General features: G+C 35.6%; 1 pseudogene; it reads right to left on the minus strand.

The window, feature by feature from the left end:
- Nucleotides 1–1,212: 1,212 nt before the first annotated feature.
- On the minus strand, nucleotides 1,213–2,217 carry LOC150069565 (AKT-interacting protein pseudogene; annotated as a pseudogene).
- Between the last annotated feature and the right edge of the window lie 23,596 nt (nucleotides 2,218–25,813).

Here is a 25,813-nt window from a genome sequence, read left to right on the forward strand (position 1 = left end):
GAGAATGAATAGATATTACAGAAAAATGAACATCTATTCTAATGAACACTAACAACTTGGAAGCATTGGATAATCAGCAGAGCAAAACTATGACATGGGGATCTTTTGTCCTTGCCATTTGCCTAAATGTTTAGAAATAGGAGCCCATTTATTTACAACATTATTTTATAATGTATAAAGTCAGAAGTCTTTTGTGTACAAGTAGACAAATAAGGGTAACAAATAGCTAAACTGGCTAGTCTAATCTTATTAATCCTACTTTTCTTAAACCATATATTTTGGATTATTTTAAAATAACTAGGTTATTTATGTGAAAAAATAAACTCTTAGTGCACAATGGTGACATTTTTAATTCAGATATTAGAAAACAAAAGTAGTTATTATTTTCTCCCTAAGTATAAGTCCTGTTATCATACAGTATGTACCTGTATGTTTTCATTCTCTGTCAGAACATAAACATTTTGCTTATTTTGTCATTTTATTGTTAAAAAATAAACAAATATTTTCACAATTATATTAACATATGCTAGTCATGTTATTGCTTTACTATATTTTATTTAACAATCTGGCTCACAGGTGTAAATTGAGGGTATTTTTTCATTCTTTTTTTAAATGACAAAGAGCAATCATTTATTGGTTTATTTTGTCTCTACTGAACACATTAGTCATTCATCATTGAATATCTGACTTCACTAGAAACTGTTTTAACACTTATTTTCCTTCTACCATAAAAATACAGTAATTTGCCTTAAAAAACAACAACAAGCATTCTGAATTCCACTCAGTTTACTAACATTTATCAGAGACCTCAGTTTATGTCAGTAAGAAAATAGGCTCAAAACTATTTTCCACTTGAATGTGCCAAGCTCTGAAATTTGTCTCTATATCTATCTTTTCTATATCCTAAACTGTACAACCAACATGAGCGGTTTAAAAACAAGTAGTGCCAATTTCCCATCTTCTCTATTAAACAAATGCAACTTACCTTTTAGCATTATATTTAGAAAAATACATAAGTCTCAAGGTCCCCAATAATTGGGAGTATTGTACTAAATAACCACCCTAAGACAATCCTGACAGAAGTAACACATTGCTTAACAAGAGGTTTCCACAACATGCTGATTGAACCAATGCATACATGGAAAACACTGATACCCAGTCACAGTTCACACAGTTTACTCTTCAGGCCATCCTTGCCATTGTCAGCTTTAACTAGGCCATAGTCCAGCAGGAGAGTGCACAGTGCACCAGATTCACCATCTCTTGAATTGCTACTGTTTTCTCTTCTTTACTGAAAGGCTGTACTGAACCAGGCTTTACCCATGACAGGCCAGCAACATGAACACTTTTGTTGTGCTGTTCTTCAGGCTTTTTCTGAGTCAGCATCTTCTCTCTGGCTTCATCATGAAGAGAAGGATTCCCTGGAGAAAAGCTAATTGCATAGTGGTCTTCAATTTTAGATTGGTCAAACAAGCGAGCAGTCTACACCTTAACACGGTCGACCACTTTACTTTTAAAAAGATGAACATCCTTTTCATGTAGTCCTGAAGCTTCTGGGTTTAGGAGGCTTGTTGTATCAGTCTTGTAGAAGACTCTCCTGACATACATTAAAACTAGCCAAATATGATTATGGTTCCGCTTCCATTTTGCAAATGCTCTCTTTACATCCATTTCACCTGAGGTGGGATCAAGCAGCCGGTGGAAGACAGGAATATCAAACACCAAGCGTGGACATTCACCATCGGGCTAGTGATCAGGGATGTAAACTGTGAACTTGAATACACCATCTTGGTTAAGCCCATGCCCTAAAAATATCACTCCAAACCACATTAATGCGGAACGGTAAAATGGCTGCACATAGACTCCTGGCAACTTCTGCTTCACAACCAAGGTGAATTCAGCAAGAAAAGAATACTCCAAATAGAAGGGTCCATAAGAAGCATCTGTGCCATTTGTTGACTGTGTCGCTGGGGCAGGCGATGTTGGCTTTGTTATGGGCAAAGCATTTTGGGGACTAGAAGGCAGCTGTTTTTTTGGTGCAGTTCGTGGAGGGCTGTTTTTCACATCCCCTGTCAATGTCTTCTCTTCACCATCAGATCTTTTTTTACAGAACTTGTAGACATGCTCCACAAAGGGTTCATAACGTATTCTCAAAAAAATTCAGTGGTCTTTGTCATCAAACGCTTCTGTCCTCAGCATTCACTTCACCTGCCAGCCGTCGGGGCACCACGCCTTATCCCACTATCTTCAGTGCAGAGGTCCGGCCGCGGTGGGACAGCATCTCTAGCTGCACCACAGCCCAGCCTCTCCCTGCTCTCCGCCCTGCCCTGCCCTGCCCTCTATTTTTTCATTCTTAAATAATATAAAGACTACTCTGATGATAAGTATACTCATATAATTATATATGATGATTTTTCTGAAATATTGAGACATGATAATGACTCAGTAAAAATAGACCATTGACCATGTTGAGTTGGCATTGCAGGGTAATGAATAGCCATATTGATCTAGAAATGTTAAACTTAATTGTTTTCATTTGTACACTGTATTAAATATGTAAGGTCTTATCTACATAGGTTTTAATTACAAAAACTAATAAAGTATTCTCTAAATGAAAAAAAAAGAAATAGAAAGACCAAGAGGACAACAGAAAAATTTAGAGCATAAAAGTGACAGAGCCAGGTGACTCACCTGAATAATTAAACCTGTTATCACCTCCTTAAATTACTTTCATTAATGCTGTCCATTGTTTTAGTGGAAGGAAATCATTAAAAAGTTTAACCACATAATAAAGGCTGAAGATATAATAAATGTGTATAAGTTTAAGAGGCTAAGCATAGGCAGTTGTTAAACACAGAGAAAACTATACAATTTTCTAGTTGGGGGACAGTGAAACAAGCATCATAAATAGCAAAGAGGTAAGTGGTAATAGATGACAACTTCTATAGAATTTCAAAAGCTTCAAAACATGTCTCAAGGGTAGGGGTTTAACAAGGAAACTGAGATTTCTAAGAATGACATTAGAGAGTTTTACTGCTGAGATAAAGGAAGAAAAGCAGAAACAAGAGCCAACCTTTGTTGTTGTTGTTTCTTTTTTGAGATCCAATACTGGAACTTGAAATCATGGTCTGCGTGTTGTCTCTGAGATTTTGCTCATGGCTAATCCTCTACCATTTTAAGCCCCAGCTCCACTTCTGTGTTTGTTTTCTTTTATTGTTACTGTTGTTCTTATTTTGCTTTGTTTTCCTTGTTACTTGGGAATAACGATTGCACAGGCTTTCCTGCCTGAGCTGGACTCAAAGTGATGTGCTCAGTCCTCAGCTTCCTGAGTAGTGAGGATTACAGGTATGAGGTACTAGAGGGAGTCAACACTAATAGAGACAGAGAGCAAAAATATATATATAATGCAATCTGACCTTTATTAGAACCTAAAACATCATATATCCTTGAAACATCATATTTATTTACTAGAAGCTAAAACATCATATATTCTAGTCTATTTTTAAGTGATGGATTAAATAATGACTATGCTTCTAGATTCACTCACTGTTTCCTTTCCTGGTGAAGAAATGAAGACCCTGGAAAGTGGGAAGTGTCTTTCAAGTAATAAAACCATGGGTAACATAGAGTTTAGTGTTTCTGTTGGTACATTTTTTAAGACTACTCTTTGTCCTTTTATCTCTATGCAGATAATCAAATCCTTGCTCCTTAACATATAGATTTCTTTATTCTCATATGGCAAGCAGATTACTTAAAGTAGTATGATTATTTTCAATTCTAATTTATCCTATTTGATGTTAATTGAACACACAGAATAAAGCATATATATATAAACATATGCATAAAATCATTCATACAGAATAAAACATGTCTCATACAATTCTCATGTATTTTAGGATTATAAATAGGACTCAACAAAGCGTACTCACACAAACCAGCTCACAAACAGAGAAGACTCACATGCCCAGCTCCAAGTCTGGAACATATTGACTACAATACTAAAGAGATTATGCGATGAAACAGTGGGAAAAGAAGGCACTGTGTACATGTCACATATCTCTTCAAAATCATCGACTAGAGAACATTGTGAGAAAAAATAGCATGATTTCTTTGTTGGTGCTTCTAATATCCTCTCTGGGAATTCAAATGGAATGGAGAATTCAGTGAAATTTGGTGTTTTGCATCATTACTAAGCTCTCATATCGGCAAGCTAATCATGTGTGATAAGGCTGAAATGTAACAAGCATTTGAATCAATAGTTCATGCAGATGCTTTTCTGGTAAAATTGCTTCATTTTCTTTCCTAACTCATTAATTCATGTTAGTGGAAAGATTAAGAAAAGAAATACTTATATTAGGAGTAACAAGATCCAAATAGTGTATTAGACCTTATTGTTTTAGTTGGCATCTTTGCAAGCCTTTTAGTAATCAGATATCAGAAACATCTGTCTTAGAAAGGACTTCCATTTACTTGAAAAGGAATTACATTAGGGTTATGAACAGAGGTTGGGTTACTTCTACCTGGAAATTAATCAGAAAATTCATTTTGCCCTGTGGTGTTGCTTTTCTAGGTCCTCATCCTTTATACAAACCTTTTAACATGCTTTAATCCTGAAACTCCCTTTTTATTTACTGTGATAGTTTAAGAGAACCTGAAGTTTAGATTTCCAGACTTGCAAATTCTATTTTCAATATAATAAGGGTAAGGTATTTTTTCAAAGATGTGACATCTTTCAGAAAAATCTACAGATGCAAGATGACTAATTTATTGGCAAATTTCAGCTACATGCTTAAGAAACCTACTTTCCATTTTGTGTCTTCTCATTTGCATTCTCACAGTTATTCACGCAGGTAAAAAAGAAATTACTCATTTCCATATTTCTTTCTCTCTTTATTCAAAATGCATGTGTTTCTTGGCTACACATAAACCCACTACCTTATCTATATATTTATGCATAGATATCTAAGCGAATCCATTTGGGTATGACAACAGGATAGCATTGCTCAGTGACAACATCATGTGTTAAATGTGTCTTATTACATCATTAATGACACATTAAAATTGTCAAATATGATGAAATCCAATAATTGTAGCTGACAACCCTTAGCGTGATTTATCTCCACTGGGAATGATTTTTTTAAATAAAGGATGTGCTTCAGAATTCTTCCTCTAAGTGGATTATTATACAGCAAGCCCTTGTTTCTTTGTCTTTTACTGAGATGCTATTTGTACTGTAAAATTTGATGTACATTAAACCTTATCAATTCCAAAATGCAGAAATCCATTGTCCTCCCAGAAATAGCTACATAGGTAAACTGGCAAGAACTAAAAAATACCAAGTGGGCCGGGCTTACCTTTCTCTAATGTTTGGTACTTCTGAACTCAGTATCCCAGCAAAAATTTTTTGCTTCAAATTTAAGGCAAGCCTCATAAGGGGTAAAAACTTATTTTCTCTCCTCATAAGCTTAATTCCTAACCTGTGGAAAAGCAAACCTTGTTGTGACACTTCAAAGTTTTTTCTTGAAAACATCTCAGCTTTTGAAACCAGAGGGAACTAAGAATTACAGTGAATTTTATGGACTCACTAAGTCATTATAGTGATGGGATATTCCAGAATCCTCTTTGTCCTATTTTATCTGTATTTATGGATGTGGTATAAGAGGAGAGAGTGAGAAGTTATATTCTTTTTTTCAAAATTAATCCTCCTCTAGCTGTTAACAAGTACACCATTTTTAAGTCTAGGGAGCATCCTAATTGCCTTTTTATTTTCAGTAATTGTAGCAGATATGAAGGTGAACAGACAATGGTAGCTATGTGTAGAGTAACTTGGATTTCTAGACAAGCCCACTTGTCTGAGATCAAACAGCTACAGCACATTTAGGGTTACAGTCTCCTTCCCTTCCTCCTTATTCTCAACCACAGTGGAGCTTTTTCCAAAGTTGTCATGGTTACACTATATCTGGCTGCTGGCTCTGTCGTAAGTTATTGAACTGAGACTGGCTTTTGGTTTAGCAGATAATTAGGTTCTGTCTCACAGGTTCATTTTCCTGTGACTGGGACGTGAATATGACCTACAGCTGGCCTCAATTTCAGTGTCACAGACAAAACTTTAACCCTTCCAAGCTCCCCCTGAATGCTTTTAAATCTGGCTTCTGAGGTAAAGGGAATCCAGCATACCTCACCCACACCTTTCAAAATATCTATGATCAAAACTTGAACACATTGGACATGGTCAAAAATTTAAAAAACATGTCAACAATAGTATAAATAAGTATATATGTTATATAGAATAGATGAAACTGTTTCTAGCTATTAGTATTTCTCTATTCCATCAATTATTTTAAAGACATTGATGTATCTGCTCTTCAAATGGGAACCCACAATATTTCAATTTCAAAACGTCTGCTACTTACAATGTTAGTGTGGTACTTTGCTTCACGCTCTGAGAACTGTCTGCCAGAACACTCATGCCCCTTTCTGTACTTGTATGTATTTCAAATGATTGCTGACATGGTTGCTTTGGAATCACAGGCATTCATGTGACAGTGAAAAACGTCACTTACTCTTCTAAAATTCCAAAGTGTTCCCACTCATTCAATGCTTGAAATTTACAGATATTATTTGCAGATATTATTTGGAAACTGTCTTTGTTTAGAACAAGGGGGGAAAAAGCTCAGTTTTGTGAATGAATATACAAGCTACAATGCTTACGACAACACAAAACAATGGGATGAGTGAATGAAGGTGTCTTTGTATGCCATGCAATGGGATAGAAAGGACATCTGAAAATGCTAGTGAATGTTGCCTAAACCTTTCCATTAAAGGATAAAGTACCAAAGGAGGATCTGAGTAACAGAAACACATGAATTTCCACATCTTAATGAATCAAAGAATCATCTATGATAATATTAATGGGTAAATTTTATACAAGAAATTATAATATTCCATGGTTATACCCTGGAGTGTGTGCACATGGCTTATAGATCACACTATTTTCATCCACTCCTTCTATTCCTAAACTTCTCAGGAGAAGAATATGTCAATTGCAACAGCCGGAGTGGCCCTGAGAAGCAGTGATGGGGCAATAGACCGTGAATGAATGGAACTACGTGAACAGGGCTGATGTGAGAGATGGAAGACATACAGAGCAGGACAGGGAAGTTACTCATTATTTTCCAGTGAGCTAGGATGCTTTGAATTTGTCTTCTCAAGTACAGAGCACATGGGGTTCTCTTATTGATGACTAATAACTATTGATGCATGTATGAATTCTTACCCATCCTTTGTTACGTGCAAGAACAACTAAGTTAGCCTTAGATCACAGAGAGTACTTAAGAAATCTGTGTACATTTTGTTGGTTTCTAGCAACCCCTCAGTTCCCCACTAAGATTATCTCTTGCCTGCATTACTGCAATGCCCTGCAACTGCTCTTGTCCCATTTATTATCCCATTGTGGTCACTACTGCAAAGAGAACATAAGAAGGTGCTAATCTAACCTCCTACCACCTTTCCATTGTGTTTTTCAGCACAATACTTCATGCACTTACAGATCCTGACAGGATTTTGCCTTTTACCTTCCAACCCTCCCAAACTAAGGGCATGTTCATTCTCGAGTCTTAGTGCTCGCACCTCCATGATCACACAGATCATCTGTTTTCTTTCTTCTCATCTCTTCAAATGTCATTTCCTTAGACATGCATTTTAAAAATTATACACTTCAGCCAGGTGTGGTGGCTCACGCCTGTAATCCTAGCTACTTGGGAAGCTGAGATCTGAGGATCTCGGTTCAAAGCCAGCCCAGGCACTAAAGACTGAGTGACTCTTATCTCTAATTAACCACCAGAAAACCAGAATTGGTGCCGTGGCTCCAGGGGTAGGATGGTAGTGCCAGGCCCAGAGTCCAAGCCCCAAGACTGACCCCCCCCAAAAAAGAAAATTATACACTCCCTTGTCCAGCTTCTTTTCTACTTTTATTTCTTCCCAGCTTGTATCACTTTTTAATATTCTATTCAACAAAAAACCAGGAGTTTAGCCTATTGGAGGAGTACTTGCCTAGCATCCATGAAGACCCAGGCTCTATTCCTCAGTATTGTATACACAGAAAAAGTCAGAAGTGGTCCTGTGGCTCAACTGTTAGAGCACTACCTTCAGGGTAGCTCTAGGACAGTGCTCAGGCCCTGACTTCATGCCCCAGGACTGGAAAAAAAGCAAAAATATATATGAATTTCTATTGAACTATGAACTGTATTTCAACAAGAGCTTTGATTATTATGAGAATATTTCTAGTATCTAGAACCTATGATGTTGGACCCAAGTATATGTTTATTAAGAATTTACATAAGTAAGTGAATGAATAATTGAATATTGAGGGAAAGTGTCTCAGTACCCCAGCCAGCCTTTGAGAAACCAAGATATAAATGTTTTCATGACATAATGGATAAAAATCTCTCTCTACAAAATGGAATTGCATTAAGTGTTTCTGGATATGATTTAAGACCTAAGTTTCTACAGGTCTTTCCATCAAATCTAGGTAAGAATAGGAAATCCAGTTTATTCACATCTCATGCTCACATGAGTTAAATCTAAAGAAAATCATTATTCATAGACAAAGCACTAGAATTCTAGTCATTCCTGGAACTCTTTTCCTGAAAAGAAATCAGTCTGTGCAGTGAGTACATTTCATTTTGTTTGGGATAACAAAGTAGTCATGGACAATATATAAACAAATTAGTATGGCTCTATCCCAAGTTATAAAAACCAGAATTAGGGGCTGGAATGTGGCTTCGTGGTAGAGTACATAAAGCCCCAGGTTTGAATCTTTAGTACTACATAAACAGAAAAGGCCAAAAATGGTGCTGTGGCTGAAGTGGTGAAGTGCTAGCCCTGAATACAGACAGGCTCGGTCCCTGAATTCAAGCCCCAGGACTGCCAAAACACAACACAACAAAACAAAAAAACAGCAACAACAACAAAAAAAATAGAATTAAGCAACGGATAGTTTCCTGACCCCAAATCTTCCCACTGTTGGAGAAAGAATATCCAAAAGATCATGTTTCCCTCATCCAGGCTCTTTCAAGAATGGAAGCCATTGCAGCAAAGGCTGGAGGATGGAACATAACTGAATCTCGTGTAAATGGCATATGAGGCAGGGTTCTTTCAGTCCCCCTACTCACTTAATAAGCTGTTTCTCATTTTAAGTTCCTCTGTACTAGCACAAACCAGGTCAGGTCAGATATTTCCAAGACAACAGTTCTTTGTGGAGAATGAATAAAGGATGCATATGGAAAGGTGTTGGCCAGAATCACACAGTGACAATACAGTGGGAGGAGAAGGACAATCATCAGTTTCTTCAGGATAAACTTGCCATGAGCATTTAGATAGCTAGTATGATGTCATGTAATACTGAGTTGGGGAAAATAGTCTCCTGAGTTAAAAAATAAGGTGGTTCTAGTCCACCCCTGGATGTGTAAAAATAACAATGATAGGTTTGATGAGATTAATTGATTGGTAACCTTCTTCATGTCAATAAAGACTGAGAAAGTATATTTAAGTGTAATGCTCTCAGGAGGCTAAGTACAAGGATCTGAGAACCATGGTTCAAAGCCAGCCAGGGCAGGGAAATCTATAAGCTTCTTATCACCAAAAAATCATTAGCAAAAAAAATATAATGCTGTAGATAACAATTGTATAAAATGTATACTTAAAAACTGGTAGCTATTATTTTCTTAGTTATTATAAGCATTAAAATTAAATGTCTAGCTACTGAATCTGTCTAATTTTAATATCTCTGCTGATAAGGACTCTTAACATCACAGCAATGATAATAACAGAATTGTGTGTGTTATTCACTATTCTGCCCAGCTCAAGGTTAAGATAGCAATAAAATACTCCAAGCAGAATAAAAAAAGAGTCACCACTTGACTACAGCTCTTCATAACACTTCACTAGGGTCAAGCTGTGTTATTTTCTCTGTGTGTTAAACAGAATGCATCTCAGGGGCAGAGTTCAACTATTGATTGAAGAATGGTTCACATTGACTATAATCCAAACAAATACACTCCAATGAGTTCAAGATCCAGAAGGGGCCACAAAGGGCAATAGTTTCTCTAGGCAAACATTCCATTTGAATTAGTTACACGTATGGCGCTCATACTGTGTACCCACATAGAATTTCCTTCCAGCCCACACTGGTGAATTGTTGGACAAAATACTAATAGTGATTTGAGTAACCAAACTCCAATGGACCCTCATCTGAAAGAATACACACACACAAACACACACACACACACACACACACACACACACACACACACACACCATGTAATGATGCCCTTCCAATTAATATGTTGATTTAAATATTACTAATGTAAAGGGAGTGGGGCTAAGAAGAGAGGAGCTGGCAATGAAAGGAGGAAGGAGAGAAATGAAGAAATGTATGAGTAGGGTGGGAACAAGGGAAGACTATAAAAGAATGAAGCAGGTTAGTGGCGGAAATGAAGGTAGGAATTATTGTATATACCATGAGATTGAGAACTATAAGGAAAGGAGTGGGCCGAAAAGGATTGTGAAGATTCTGAAGTCTTGCCACAGATCAGCTTCTCTGTTGATACATATAAACTTCTCTGTTACAAATCAAAAAATAAATACATAACCTAAAATTATGATCAGTAAAGGAAGAGGTGAATTGGGAGAGGTGGGTGAGAATTATTTGGTAATTTAAATTTTATTGTAAAGGTAATGTACAGAAGGCATTACAGTTACATAAACTACATAAGATGTACAGAGGAATTACTGTCACATAAGCTGCATAAGTTACATAAATTCCATTACCCATGACTACATTTGTCTTTGAACAGTGTTATACCTTCTCATTTTCTCCCATATCACCCCCAACTTCTTTCCCCCCAAGGTGTAAAGCTCAATTCCAACAGTGTTTAGTGACTATCGCTGCTGAATTAGTTCATCCTTTTTCCTCTTGATTCAGATTCCCCTTCCCTTCCCCAAATCAGATAAACTTACATACAAGACAAAGGGTACAGAAATAAAAAACAGTGACAACAGGGAGTAAACCAAAGGAGAAAGGAAGGAAGGAAGGAAGGAAGGAAGGAAGGAAGGAAGGAAGGAAGAAAGGAAAAAAGGAAGGGAGAGAAAGAAGGAAAGGAAGAACTGAAAGTGCAATAAAAACCTCATTTCTATTTCTTGGAATTCATTCTGATAAACATCATTTTATATGGTCATACACACATTGCTATTGAGCATTTGAGATGCACTGTATTCATAAACTACTTTGGTATGACAAAGTAGTTTATACAACTTTATACAACTGCTACAAAAAGAAATGTAAAGAAAGGGATAAGATGAAGGAGATTAAACTATGGAAGGGGAAGACACAGATAAAGATGCCTTGTATTCATATACTGCTTTGCTAAATGATATCTTCCTCGTACAACTACCTAAAGATTACTAACAAAATATGACTAATCTCTACCCATTTTCACTTATTCTATAAAATTTTTGTTCCTTTGTAAAAGATATAACCAAATCTTATCTGTGAAATTAAATTATAAGGGTACTGTTCCTTTGTAGCTTCTTTCTAGTATTAATAATTCTCTTCATACTAGTAAGGGGATTAACCTAAACACATTAGGTTTTATAGCAGTTGTACCTTTCCACTTCCTATGTCCTCTGTTCCAGAAAGTCTATTTTAACAGTAGCGTAGTACGTCAAGCACCATCCGATGGTAATAGATATTTCATTTTCTTCATACTTAGCTGTTATCAATAATGTTATAATGATCATGGAAGCAACAATGCCCAGATAAAGTACTAGATCCTGATTTTAATAATTTTGGAAAATTAGCAGAAAGTTTGATTGGTGGATCTAATGCAGGGTTTAGTTAAACTTCAGGAAGGAAGCTCCATACCACTTTCCATACCAGCTGCATACATGGCCAGTGAATGCATGGTATAATATTCCCATGGCTTCACTCTTTTCTTTTGCTTTGAGGTCAATCACGTTTCCAATTGAGAGGCAACATTTCATTGTGGTTTTATTTCCCAATGACCAGTGTCACTGAACATAGCATCACATAATTCATTAACCTGTTGATTAATTTTATGGTTTTGGGGAAATCATTCATTCAGGAATCTTGTTTCCTTTTTCATTTATCTGTTGTTGTGTTGTCTTATTAAACTCTGAGTTATTTATATTCAGTGGTTCATATCTTGTCACAGAAGACTTTTTTAATTTCACATTTCCTAATACATAGATCTGTGAAAATAGCTCTCTGAAGATGTTTTGATGTTACTACTGATAGAAAACTTACTGGCATGTGTGATTCCATCTTATATGAAGAAACAGATTAGTTTGTATTGCATGAGTACACTAAAATCACAAGTTTTACACAAGAACATGGAATTCAGTTCAGTAGAAAGAAATAGTAATTACTTTAAAAGCTTTGGAAGGTAGATTTCAGCAACTGCTAAATGTGATGCATTTAGTGGCAATTATAGCATGAAAAAAAGTTTTATGAAATGAGTCTCCTTTTGAATATGCAAGTAAATATATTTTGCATTAAATTCAATTGTTGTCAGGAGTGTCATTTCAGTTTTTGTGCGACAATTTCACATTGAAATAATCCTGTATGACTCATTTGAAAACAGTTTTCTCTAATTTGATTGATTTGTAACAGAATACAGATTCTCTTGGTACATTGTTAAGGTTCTGTGTAAGCGGTTTCACAATTCTTTTCAGAAAAAAAGTCTATCCTCTATGATGATTATTGTATTTGAATGTATGCATTTCTTAATTTGCTCTAATAAAGTCACACATTTGTATAGGATGTTGTCAGTGAGCTTTCAATATCCTTTCCAACATTATTCTTTTATTTCTTCTCTTTTTTAGGAACTAAGGAAATGTCTTAACATGCTAGGAAATACCACTCTTTTTTTGTTTGCTTGTTTTCTGTGTTTTCTTTTAAATTAATATATATTTGGCTAGCTAATTGAACCAAATTAAGAATTTTTTATCTGAATTTCTGTAGGTTTTGAACTCATGTCAGTACACTTTCTAGACAAATACCCTTTACATTGAGCCATATAGTCAGCTCTGATTGTTGCTGGTTATTTTTTGAGATAAGTTCTTATTTCCTGCCACAAAGGCTCATGGGTATGTTCCACTTACACTAGACTTCCTGAGAGCTAGGATAACAGCATATGCCACTGAATCCAGACCTTTCTTGAGAAAAGGTCTCTGGAACACTTTTCTGACTGGACTGTCTTCACCTTTTGGGTTCCAACAATCTCAGCCTTCCAAGTAGCTGGAATTACAGACATGAGCCACAGCAACCAGTATTTAAAATATATAAAAGTTAACAGATGTTTGTAACAGCAAAGTGTAATATTTTGACTTATTCAACATATATGCCTGGTTTGGTTATTTGCCATTTGGGAGAATTAGTAATAGTGACCAAAGAGCACCAAACTTTTTGGACATAAAAATGATACCTTGTAAGTCAGCCAGGAAGCACATATAGTGGTTCATATCCCATCTACTTGGGAGTTGGAGAACAGGATGAGAACAGAGGCAGACCAGAGCCAGGGAAAATTTAGCAAGACACCTGGATCAACAAATACAGGCAATAATAAAACGTGTCTGTACTCCAAGATGCTATGGGGAAAGGATGTATATGTATGTGTGGGGGGCCAATATGTGGCCCCAAGCTAACAAATTCAAATTAGCACTCTGAAACCCCCACCCTCACCTAAGTCTGAACTCCCTTATCGATATATCTGGCAGAAAGAGAATTCTGCACTCAGAATTTTAAAAAAAATTAAGATGGAGGGCATATATGCCCTAGAGAAGTTGGGATGTAATTAAACTCAAAGGGACAGTGGAAACGATGTTTCAATAATTTCATATTGTTTAGTATGTTAAGATAAAATGTTGAAGACATATTGGGCTGAATTTGCAAAAATTAAATTCATCTATATTTGCTTATAATTACTATCTTTTCATTCACATGCAATTGTAAGTAAGGATACATAGAAGTCATGTATACCTTTTGTGCAGTTTTTTCCCGAATGGTCACTATTCCATCTTCATGAAATATTGACAGTTGCACAGCCTTCTTCACATTTCCCATGTATTACTTATGCTTCTTTGTGTATGCGTTTAGTCATGTGGAATATTGATGTAGCATATGTTCCTGTGCCTAACACCACATCAAAATACAAAAATGTCTCTTTGTTGGAAGATTCCTTAGATTGCTCTTTTATAACCACACCCACATTCATTCTGTATCCTGTTTTTACCCATGGTCAGGCCTTGAAAATCAATAGTCTGGTCTTTATTTCTACAATTCTGATATTTCAACGTTGGTAAGCAAATGAAATCATACAGTATGCGTACTTTTATGATTGCTTTTTTCTCTTTAGTATAAATTCTCTGTAGATTGAACCAGGACATTATAGTTTTCCACTGGATGGATGTACCACAGGTCTTTTTCTCACTAAAGAAGGTATTTTTCTTATTAAAGAAGACTAAGGTTGGTACCACATTCTATTATAAGTGGTTTACATAGACATTATTTTGTAGCTTTTATGTGTGAATTTATGTGTGTGTGAGTGTGAGTGTGTGTGTGTGTGTGTGTGTGTGTGTGTGTGAGAGAGAGAGACAGAGAGTGAGAGAGAGAGAGAGAGAGCGTAAGTTTTCATTTGTCTAAGGTAATTGTTTAAGGTTCAAGGGTCTTAGGGTAAATGTTCATTACAAGAAAATGAAAATTTCCTCTATTATTGCTATACTTTTCTGCTTATTTTTAATTTTTAATGTACTAAATTCAAATGCTACAAATATATGCAAATCCTTATATTTCAGTTGGTGACTGAGTAAATAAATGAATGAACAAATGAGTCAGAAGAATAAACAAATTGCCTTTAATATGAACATATGCATAGGACTGACATAAAGTATAATTTTATTAAATTTATTTTTAATTTTAATAATTTAAAATTAAACATATCTGAGAGCATGGCTCATGTAGTAGAGTGCAAGGCTCACAAGTATAAGGCCCTGAGCTCAAACCCCAGTATTGTAAAAAAGAAAAAAGAATTCTATGGTTAAAATACTAAGACATGAATAGGAAAGAATACTGTTATTCTTGTTAAACATGGTATTCTAATAGAAGTACTTCTTTAAATTTCTGTTGATAATTGATTTGTCTTCCAATTATTTAAAGTCTTAAGTAAGCTCTATAATATTCTTAAGGAAGGAAGGAAAACCCATAGTGTGACAGAAATGATTTTTGACTGTTAGAACTTTAAAACCTAAACTTTATGCCAGATATTGCTAACAACAGCACACATCCTTTTCTCTCTCTCTCTCTCTCTCTCTCTCTCTCTCTCTCTCTCTCTCTCTCTCTCTCTCTCTCTCTCTCTCTCTTACACACACACACACACACACACACACACACACACACACACACACAAACACATTACATGAACATAAACACGTTTTGTTTCTTATCTACTTTCATCTTTTCATTTATTAAGAGTGGTTATCACGTCCACTTTGACTCAGAGTGATGGGGACTCTTTCTCTACCACTGAATGGGCTCTGTACTCTTAAAGGGCCACTTGCATTTCATTTTCTGTATAATAGGCTTTCTTACTGCAGGAACTTGATGCTCTGATCAATAAATAGAGATTTATCCTTACATCATTAATGCATAAACATCATTACCTACCAGGCTGCATGCTGAATTTCTGACCTATCATTGCAGATGGATCTGTTCTATAATTTTTCTATATATCCTCAAAGGCAGAGTATGCAGAGTGTCATTATATGGGAAGAGTACACCATAAAATGAATCCCAAGCTCTCTTCTTTCCACTGAAATATTTGTACTGAATCCTACAAATTTTCAAAAGAAATGTTATGATATTTTTCTTCATTTTAACTGAGTTAAATTAATGCAAAATAACCAAAGTTCTTAATGTCTCTGATTTGATTTGAGAACAGCATTTTAACAAAATACTAGGATTATCCTTATTTTGTTATTGCAACACAGGTAGTTACTATAATTGTACCTATTTTACTCTTGAGGAAGCAGACTAAGAGAAATTAAATTAATGGCTCAAGGTCAGAGAGCTAGTAATTATTAGAATCAGGATATGATTCTGTGTAATGTGAGGTTTCAAACACTTTCTGGTGAAGTCTGCTGGCTTTATTTGAATAATGGAAGTTGTTCATTTAGGTTAATCATGGAGAAGGTGATGTTGCTTTTGTTTTCACATTCTTTTGCCCTCCCACATTTTCCTTTCACTCTCTGTGTGGTTGAATGAAATCATATTTTCTCTTCTGTGCCTTTATGTTTATTGTGCTTCCATGGTCTTTGTAAGTAAATCAAACCATAACACAAACCATAACAAACGGTGTCTTAACCTGAGAGTTTTGAAGTTATTCATAAATATCTGTAGGTCAATAATATTTAGTGCTATTCATTTGCTAACTGTAGAATTATAGATAAGGAAATACTATAGTAGCATTTAGGAAAACCACATCACCTATATTATAATAGATCTGTATATAGTCAACTTCTGGTATAACAATATTACATGAATTATTTGCCTAAATATTAAGACATTATTTGACAATTACAACTTATCTACATATTTTATATATGTTTGAAATTTCTAACCTTTTCTTGTACTGGATATCTTCTCCATGTAGATCTTTCTATATGAAAATTCTTGCTTTATCAAAGCAATTGTCTTAATTTGTTGCCATTTTATTATTGCTATACTTAATTGGAATGTTCCTATTTATGTGAGCAGAGAGAGTTCTTTAAACCTGAAAATGTTTGCTTCAAATACTATCAAGGTAATTATTTATTTATTTTCATTTCCCTAAAATATCAAGTTTGATTAATAATTATACACAGGCTTTGTTCTTCTTATCTGGGTGTCAACAGTAATTGGAATCCATATCCATATCCTACCTTGCAATCATGCTGTAAAAGACCAATAAATTCCTGCTGAGTGTGTTACTTGTTAAATTTAGTGCATTACATTCAGGGTAATGAATAAAAGCAGTGGGCCGTTACTGTCTGGCTGGCTGAGGAAAGCTAAAGCAGCCAGACTCCCCTGAGGCCTGCAGCCAGCTTTAAAACGGTGACAGGCAGAATCAAGGGAGTCTCTAAGCATCACAGTTTCGTTTGTCTCCCTTAATTTCCCCTTCTGAAGAGAGACAGACTGTAGGGAGGTGAGGTAATCTGATCCATTAATTCACTACAGTTTCATAAACTGTTGCATGGTCTGGTATCATTAACGAGCAAATACAGCTTAGGTAACAGTTATGTGTATACACTGAGCAGAGTTAAGGGGACTACTCTTAAAGGAGAAACACATGGCTCCGACTCCAGGTAGTTCACTTTGTGTAAAGTATATTCATTTGTGCAGATTAAAAATGCACACAGATATATTTATATAAGGGACTAAGCCAATGGAGCAAGCTCCATGTAGATAGCTAGGCAGTATTTACATAAAGGATGGATGTATATACATATATAGAGATAGAAGTGAAATAGACAGATACAGAAGTTATAGATGTGACACATATGCAAATAGCTATGGAGTTAGATCAACATAGACAGACAGATGAACAGACAGAGATAGAGATGTACATATAGATGAGATTGATGATAAGTACATGTCTACCAACTTCCATCATTTTTGATTGAATACTCATAAGCAGCTCCTGTAAAAGTGATTCCTACATACTGAAGGCTACTTGCTCTTTCTTAAAAACTGAATACAGGGCCGGGAGTTTGACCTACTGGTAGAGTGCTTGCCTAGCATGCACAAAGATCTAGGTTTGATTCCTCGGTACCACATGCATAAAAAAAAGCCAGAAATGGTGCTGTGGCTCAAGTGGTAAAGCTATAGCCTTGAGAAAACCCAAGGACAATGCTCGAGCCCTGAGTTCAGACTCCAGACCTGGCAAAAAAAAAAAAAAACTGAATACATTCATTAAGTGAAAAATGTTCTTTCATAGAGTATATTGTTGAAACATTTACTTGTTATACAAATAGATAAACACTAGAATACTACAACTACCTGGTCTGCATTTTTGTTTACTGTATTGTATTGATAAGGAAATCTTTATTCTCCCAGTCTAATGATTATTGCACACTGAATTTCCTGACAATTCTTTTAGTCCTTGAAGTTATATTGAATATGAATATTAATCCCAAAGCAACTGGAGAAAGGGAATAAAACAATTTGTATATGAAATAACCACTTGGGCTCTTCTTGAGTCTCTTGGAAAATTTAGCATAGAATATTCTTTGCTATCCCTGATAGAACAGCTGCTACCAAATACCATGGTGTATCTCATTAGAGTGACATTAGACCTAATTATGTGACATATAAGTGAGATCATTATAGCAACATTATCTCAATGAGGTAAGTAAAGCACATGTGAAATCTAACACTCTCTTGCTTGAAAGAATTTCTGAAAGCAAATGGAAGGAATTAATGATCACTTCAGTGTGTGCTGAAAGACAATATAAACCAGAGATAAATCTGGCATTTAAGCAAAATAGATGGGAGGTGCCCAGATTATTCCTGCTGGAGAAAAAGCATGTATTTTCTGGGCAAATACTTTTAATAGAGATAACCTTAATAAAACAACATTGTTTGCTTGATTTTTTGGGGGGAACTTCTATTATGTCAGACTTTCTCAAATTAGGCAGTATAATATAATCAGAAAAAAAAGTTCTTAAAGATGGCTCTTCCTCAATCTCAAAGTTTCTTCCTAACAGAAATGCATTTGAGCCTACAAATTTGCATTTTGAAAATTCACAAGTGATTCAGAAGCTCCTACACTATTTGAGAACTATTTGGACTGTGTGAAAATCACTGAAAAAGACAACTCACATTATCTTCTTAATTATTTTTCTGTAGATAGAAGTCCAAGGATCCTATACTACTCAGTAGGTTTCAATAAAACTGTGTATCCTTGGAAAAGCAAATTCTGTTACAACCAACTATGGCAATATGTCTATCGGTTACATTGGATGTTCTATAAGAACATTATTTATAAGTAATAATCCAAACATAAATAGGTGGTACTAGTTTTGTGATTTACTTGCCAAGAAAGGGAAAAAAGCAAAGAAAGAGGACAAAAAAGAATTAGAAATTTTAGTTATATGAGGACAAATTCTTATTTTAATCTGTAGACTTTATATCAATGTTAGATATGTTTCCTAAACTGATTCTTACTAAAACTTTAATATTAAAATAAATGGAATCAAGATTCTTTGTTATCTTAGATAAAACAGCCAATTGGCTTCCATCACTGTAAAAATAATGCTAACCATAGATTAGAAAGCTCTGTAGATTAGTTGCCATTTAGTATGGTTACAAAAATACATATAATAAAAATGCTATTTAAAAAATTCCCAAATGAATTCTGGTTTTCAGTTTTTTCTTACTTTTATTTTTAATCCAGACTCAAGCATGAAATTATTACAGTAATAATTCACATTCAAAAAAATTTTCAAGGAAAAGTATTTTATCTCTACATTTAAGTAATATTCAAAATTAGATAGTCAATGAAATTCTGAACTCAAATTTCTGACACACCATAAAATCAAGAAGCATCTATGTGATAATCATACTTAAAATGAAGAAAAGACATTGTATAACCTAATTATTGAAAGAATAACTTCAAATTTTCTGGTGTAAAAGAGATCAAGCCAAATTTATATAATATCTAAATTCTCAGCTTTCAAAAATTGGATTGTAATCTGTTTACCATGTTGTTTTTAGTTGAACTTTCTAAGAAAACATTGTTATCTCAATTCCCATCCCCCCAAAAAGCAGAACTTTTGGCTACACTGAGGGTTTATGGGCTTCATTCATTCACTCTCCTATAGTCTCATTCTTCACTACACATGAACAGTTTAAAAGATATTAGTCATGTGAAAGTTTAAAAAAATACTGAAGCCTGGGTTGCAACCAGAAATATTTGTACTTATTTGGCCTGGTGAATATCCAGGTTATTAGTTCTTTTAAAGATTCTTCTTGTGATTGTGATGATCATTTGAGTTTAAGGCCAATGTTTTTTTTTTTTTTTTTACAGGTAAGCTCACTAAAAGAGACAGTAACAATAAAGCTAATGCATGTAGCTTGAATACTTGGAGTATTAATACATAAGGAAGCAATAAAGTTTGTCTTCCCATTAGAGTCTATTTATAAAATTTTATTGTTATTGTAAAGGTGATGTACAGAGAGGCTACAGTTACATAGATCAAATAAAAGTGTACATTTCTTTTTGGATCACATCATCCTTCTATCCTTCTTTCTCTCTCCCCCAGTTTTTCTTTCTGGGCCCCACCCACAAGTTGTATAGTTCAGCTTCTACATATTATCTAGTGAGTAGCACTGCTTCATTTGTTCACCTTTTGTCTTACCATTTCTGTGTCCCTCCTTAACCTTCCAAAGACAAATAAATAAACAAATAAGACAAAATGAAAAGCAAACAAAAATTGCAACAAAGAATAAAACCTCTTGTTTCCATTTCCTGGAGTTCATTTCAGAAATTATTATCTTAGATGGTCAGATACACATAGCATTGTGCTGTTGTGTTCCCCTCCTACGAATATCTTCCTTCAGTCTTACTGTATGAATGCCTAATATGTGCATATTATCATGTCCCAGTGTTTGATTGGTTATTGTTGTTTTGTTTTTATGGTTTTTATGCTAATTTTTTAATTGTCAGGGTAATATTTAGAGGGGTAACAGTTACATGTGTCAGGTAGAGGGTATATTACTTCTTGAACACTGATACCCTTTCTCATATTTTTCTCCCACTTCCTTTCCCCCACCCTCTCCCAATCTTCTTGTTTTTGGTCCTTCCTACCCTATCTCAAATAAACAATTTTTTAACCATCAAATGTGTTTACTTGAGGATTTATAGACATGTTCTAGTTACCATAAATGAGGACTTGTATTTGTACAAATGCAACTTGTATTTGTACAGTTTTGACTATGCATGAGACTAGAAATCCATATCCATGCATCTACAATATTCTTTTTATTATTATTGTTATTATATCTTACTCTCAGGGTTATATATAAAGGTCTTACATTTACATTCGACAGGTAGTAGTTACATTACTCCTTGAACATTGATACCCCTTCTCAGGTTTTGGTCCCCCTCTCCCCCTTTCGTTCCCTCCACCCCCTCTCAATCATCTTGTTTTTCCTCTTTCCTTCCCTATTTCAAATAAACAAACATATATACACTATACCAGGTAAAAGAGCCAGATAGGGACCGGGAGTTTGGCCTAGTGGTTAAAGTGCTTGCCTAGCATGCATGAAGACCTGGGTTCGATTCCTTGGTACCACATACATAGAGAAAAGCTGGAAGTGGTGCTGAGGCTCAAGTGGTAGAGCTCTAGCCTTGAGAAAGTCCAAGGACAGTGCTCAGGCCCTGAGCTCAAGCCCAGGACTGGCAAAAAAAAAAAGAGCCAGATACATGAACCACATGAGATTAATCATAAGGGGAAGAAAGAAAGAAGATAATTTTACACAGTACATTAAGAACAACTATCACAAAATAAAACTCTTGATTCCATATCCTAGAGTTTGTTTAGTCTCATCCTGTAGGTCTATGTGTATATAGCTTTTGAGGTATTGTGACTCTCTTCTAAGTATTACAAATGAGGGAAACCATGGAGCCAACATTTCTTTGGATATGGCTTATGATTTAATATGATTTTTTTCCAAGTCTTTCCATTTCTTTACAAATGGGGCAATGTCATTCTTTCTGATGGAAGCTTAAAATCCCACTGTATGTAAGTACACATCTCTTGATCCATTCAACTACTGAGGGGCATCTGGGTTTATTCCATATATTAGCTATGTCAACCATATTCTTGGTGGTAACATGATTGATGAGAGGATGTGCTTGCAGAAGCAATGCCGCTTTTGAAGGCGGAAGTTCCCATTGGTTTAGGATCTTCCTTTATTGCTCATATTTTTTCAGTGGTATGCAGAACAGGACCACAGTGGTGACCAATACATAATGATAGGGTTTTTTTTGTTTTGTTTTGTTTTGTTTTTTGCCAGTCCTGGGCTTGAGCTCAGGGCCTGAGCACTGTCCTTGGACTTTCTCAAGGCTAGAGCTCTACCACTCGAGCCTCAGCACCACTTCCGGCTTTTTTCTATGTATGTGGTACCCAGGTCTTCATGCATGCTAGGCAAGCACTTTAACCACTAGGCCAAACTCCCGGCCCCCATAATGATAGGTTTTTAAGAAGTGTTTAGGAAATGAAATACAAAAATGAAAGTCATTGACAAAAGAGACTTGTCAAAGTTTTTGAAATTAAACATGACTTGGTATTAAACTATAGGTTTTAGATATATAATAAATATATACATGAAAGAGAATGAGGAGAAAGAGCCCAAAAGAAAGGTTGTAGTAGTCAGTCACGGGCCCCGCCCCCCCACCTGTACTCCTAGCTACTCAGGAAGCTGAGATCTAAGGATCAAGGTTCAAAGCCAGCCCATGCACAAAAGAACTCTCATCTCCAATTAACCTCTAGAAAATGGGAAGTGGGGCTTGGCTCAAGGGTAGGGCGGGAACATTAGGCTGAAGAGCTCAGTGACAGGGCCCAGGCCAAGTTCAAGCCCTGGCCAAGACCAACTATGATGCTCACTTCTTGTCTTTGATAACTATGCAGGTGTAAAAAATTTATGCAAATAAAATATGTATTGTCTATCAAATCAGTGGAGAATGATAAAATTTAAATAATTACAATCAAGGCAAAAAAAAGTAGGTTTAATAACAGATGTGTAAAGATTTGAACATAGCAAGCAGAAAGTACATCTTTACCCCCAAAGTATCTATAGTTTTTTTGCCAAGATGAATCTGTACTTGTCCAGGGAGAAAGTAGCAAATCATAGAGATAACATTTACTTATAATTTATAGTTATTAAGAAATGTTTTTCTAAGAAGTCTCTCCCAAATATTAGAAGCAAACAACAAAAAAAAAGAGCAGCATTAAATAAGAAACCTTATCTGCTTTAATAACTACTAGGACATTCGGAAGGTGAAAACCATAGTTGTAAGGTCTTAAGGAACCTACAAAAATTATAGCCCCAGATTTTCAAAGGTATTCTTAGAGACAAATTCATAGACAATAAGTGGTATTTATTGTACCCAATAAAGTCAGATGAACGAAGTCATTTATATGAAGAATAACCTGTGTACAAGAAAACAAACCCAAAATTTAAAGAGCTCTAAATTTAATACAATTAGATAAAATATAAAATCCACAATTAAACTATAGAACTAGAATTAACTCCAAATGGATCAAAGACCTGGAGGTAAAAGCTGACACACTGAAAACTTTACATGAAGGAATAGGAGATACACTAGGCCTCCTTGGCACAGGGCGAAACTTTCTTAATAAGGACCAAGAATCACAACAAATCAGAAAGGCTGGATAAGTGGGACTGCATTAAACTGCAGAGCTTTTGTATGGCAAAGGACACAGCTAGTAAACTAATCAGGAAGCCTACAGAGTGGGAGAAGATCTTCACCAACCAAACATTGGACAAGGGCCTCATATCTAAAATATATCAACAACTCAAAAAATTGAATCACCCCAAAACTAATCTCCAAAGTAACAACCATCCCATTAAAAAATGGGCCAAAGACTTAAAGACAGTCTTCTCTGAAGAAGAAACAAAAATGGCCTCTAGACACATGAAGAAATGCTCAACATCTCTGGTCATAAAAGAAATGCAAATCAAAACAACTCTAAGATTCTACCTCACTCCAGTTAGAATGGCCAGGATCAGGAAAACAAATGACAACAGATGCTGGAGGGGATGTGGCCAGGAGGGATCACTACTACACTGTTGGTGGAAGTGCAAACTCGTTCAACCACTATGGAAAGCAGTGTGGCAGTGCCTCAAAAGGCTAAACATAGAGCTCCCCTATGACCCAGCAATTCCACTACTTGGAATTTACCCAACCATCCAGAAACAAGGACATACTAAACCCACTAGCACAACAATGTTCATTGCAGCACTATTCACCATAGCAAAGATATGGAACCAACCTAGATGTCCCTCAGTTGATGAGTGGATCAACATGTTGTGGTATTTGTACACAATGGAATTCTATGCTGCTGTCAGAAGAATGACATCGCCCCATTTGTTAGGAAATGGAAAGACTTAGAAAAAATCATATTAAGTGAAGTAAGCCAGACTCAAAGGAACTTAGGCTCAATGGTTTCCCTCATTCGTCATAATCAGTAGAAACCTTGTGCTCTACTAGCAGAGATCTGCAATAGAGCAAAATCTTGATACATAAGGCCATATAATGTGAAGCTAATTGAAAGGACCTCCAGGATATTGAAACAAAAGCCATATAATGAATGATTGTTGTCCTTAATGTACTATGTTGTCTCTCATCTCCTTTGCTGTCCCTTGGTTATCTCATATTGGTATAGTATCTCACTTTGTTATCTGATATATTGAATTTATTTGTATTTGGATATTTGAAATTTGATAGGGAAGGGGGGAAAACCAAGACGGGTGGGGGGTGTGGCGGGGGGATGGAAATGGGTACCAAGACATGTGAAAGGGTATCAATGTATGTGAATTAATGCACCTTCTATCTGGCAAATATCATGTAACCCTTTTACTAATTACAATAAAAAAATTTTTTAAAAAAAGAACTAAACTTTTTATTTTATTTATTTATTAATTTTTTGACAGTCCTGGGCTTGAGCTCAGGGCCTGAGCATTGTCCTTGGACTTTCTCAAGGCTAGAGCTCTACCATTCGAGCCTCAGCACCACTTCCGGCTTTTTTCTATGTATGTGATACCAAGGAATCGAACCTGGGTCTTCATGCATGCTAGGCAAGCACTTTAACCACTAGGCCAAACTCCCGGCCCGGAATGGAACTTTTTAAATAGTAGTAAAAGAGATTCAGTTCAATAAGTCAGATTATGACTGCAATGCATCTAGATTAGTGTCCATTCTTGCTATATTCTATCCATTTTTCTCACATCCATCCTTATCCTCAAGTTACATAATTTAACATTACCTAATGTATATGGAATATAATGACTGCAGATGTCTGCTTCTCTTTTCATTCATCTTCCTCCCTTAATACTACACTTTTTAAGGAAAAAAATTAATGCATAGAGAAAAATAAATAAGTATTGCAATAAATATTATAAAAGAGAAAGAGAATGCAAGAAGAAGAAAAAAATAAAGTGTGGTATCCAGGCACTGGTGGATCATATCTATAATCCTAGCTACTCAGAAGGCAGCGATCTGAGGTTCATGGTTCAATCCAGCCTGCATAGGGCAATCTGTGAGAATATCAGAAGGAGAGCTGTGACTCAAGTGGTAGAGTGATAACCTTGATTACAAAAGCAAGGGGACAGCATCCAGGCCCTGAGTTCAAACCCCAGGTTGGGTGCATGGTATTATGATTAATCATTTTAAAGAAGGTAATTAAAATTTTCTAGAAGGGATGGTAAAATGCATTTTGCATAGGATATTAAAAGAATATTCAAGAATCTGTCAAGGCATCAGTTTGTTTCTAAACATGAACATGATTTAAAAATCCAATTTATAATATTTGAGTTTATATGAAGCACTGTTTTTCCAAGTATTCAAGTTGACTTATATGGCCCATAAATGCTTTCTGAACATCTCCCTGTCACTCTGTGTCTCTCTCTATCTCTCTGTCTCTGTCTCTCTTTGTCTGTGATTCTGCCTGTCTC

This window comes from Megascapheus bottae, chromosome 1 (assembly GCF_031878675.1).
Source record: "Megascapheus bottae isolate mThoBot1 chromosome 1, mThoBot2.hap1, whole genome shotgun sequence".
Lineage (NCBI taxonomy): Eukaryota > Metazoa > Chordata > Mammalia > Rodentia > Geomyidae > Megascapheus > Megascapheus bottae.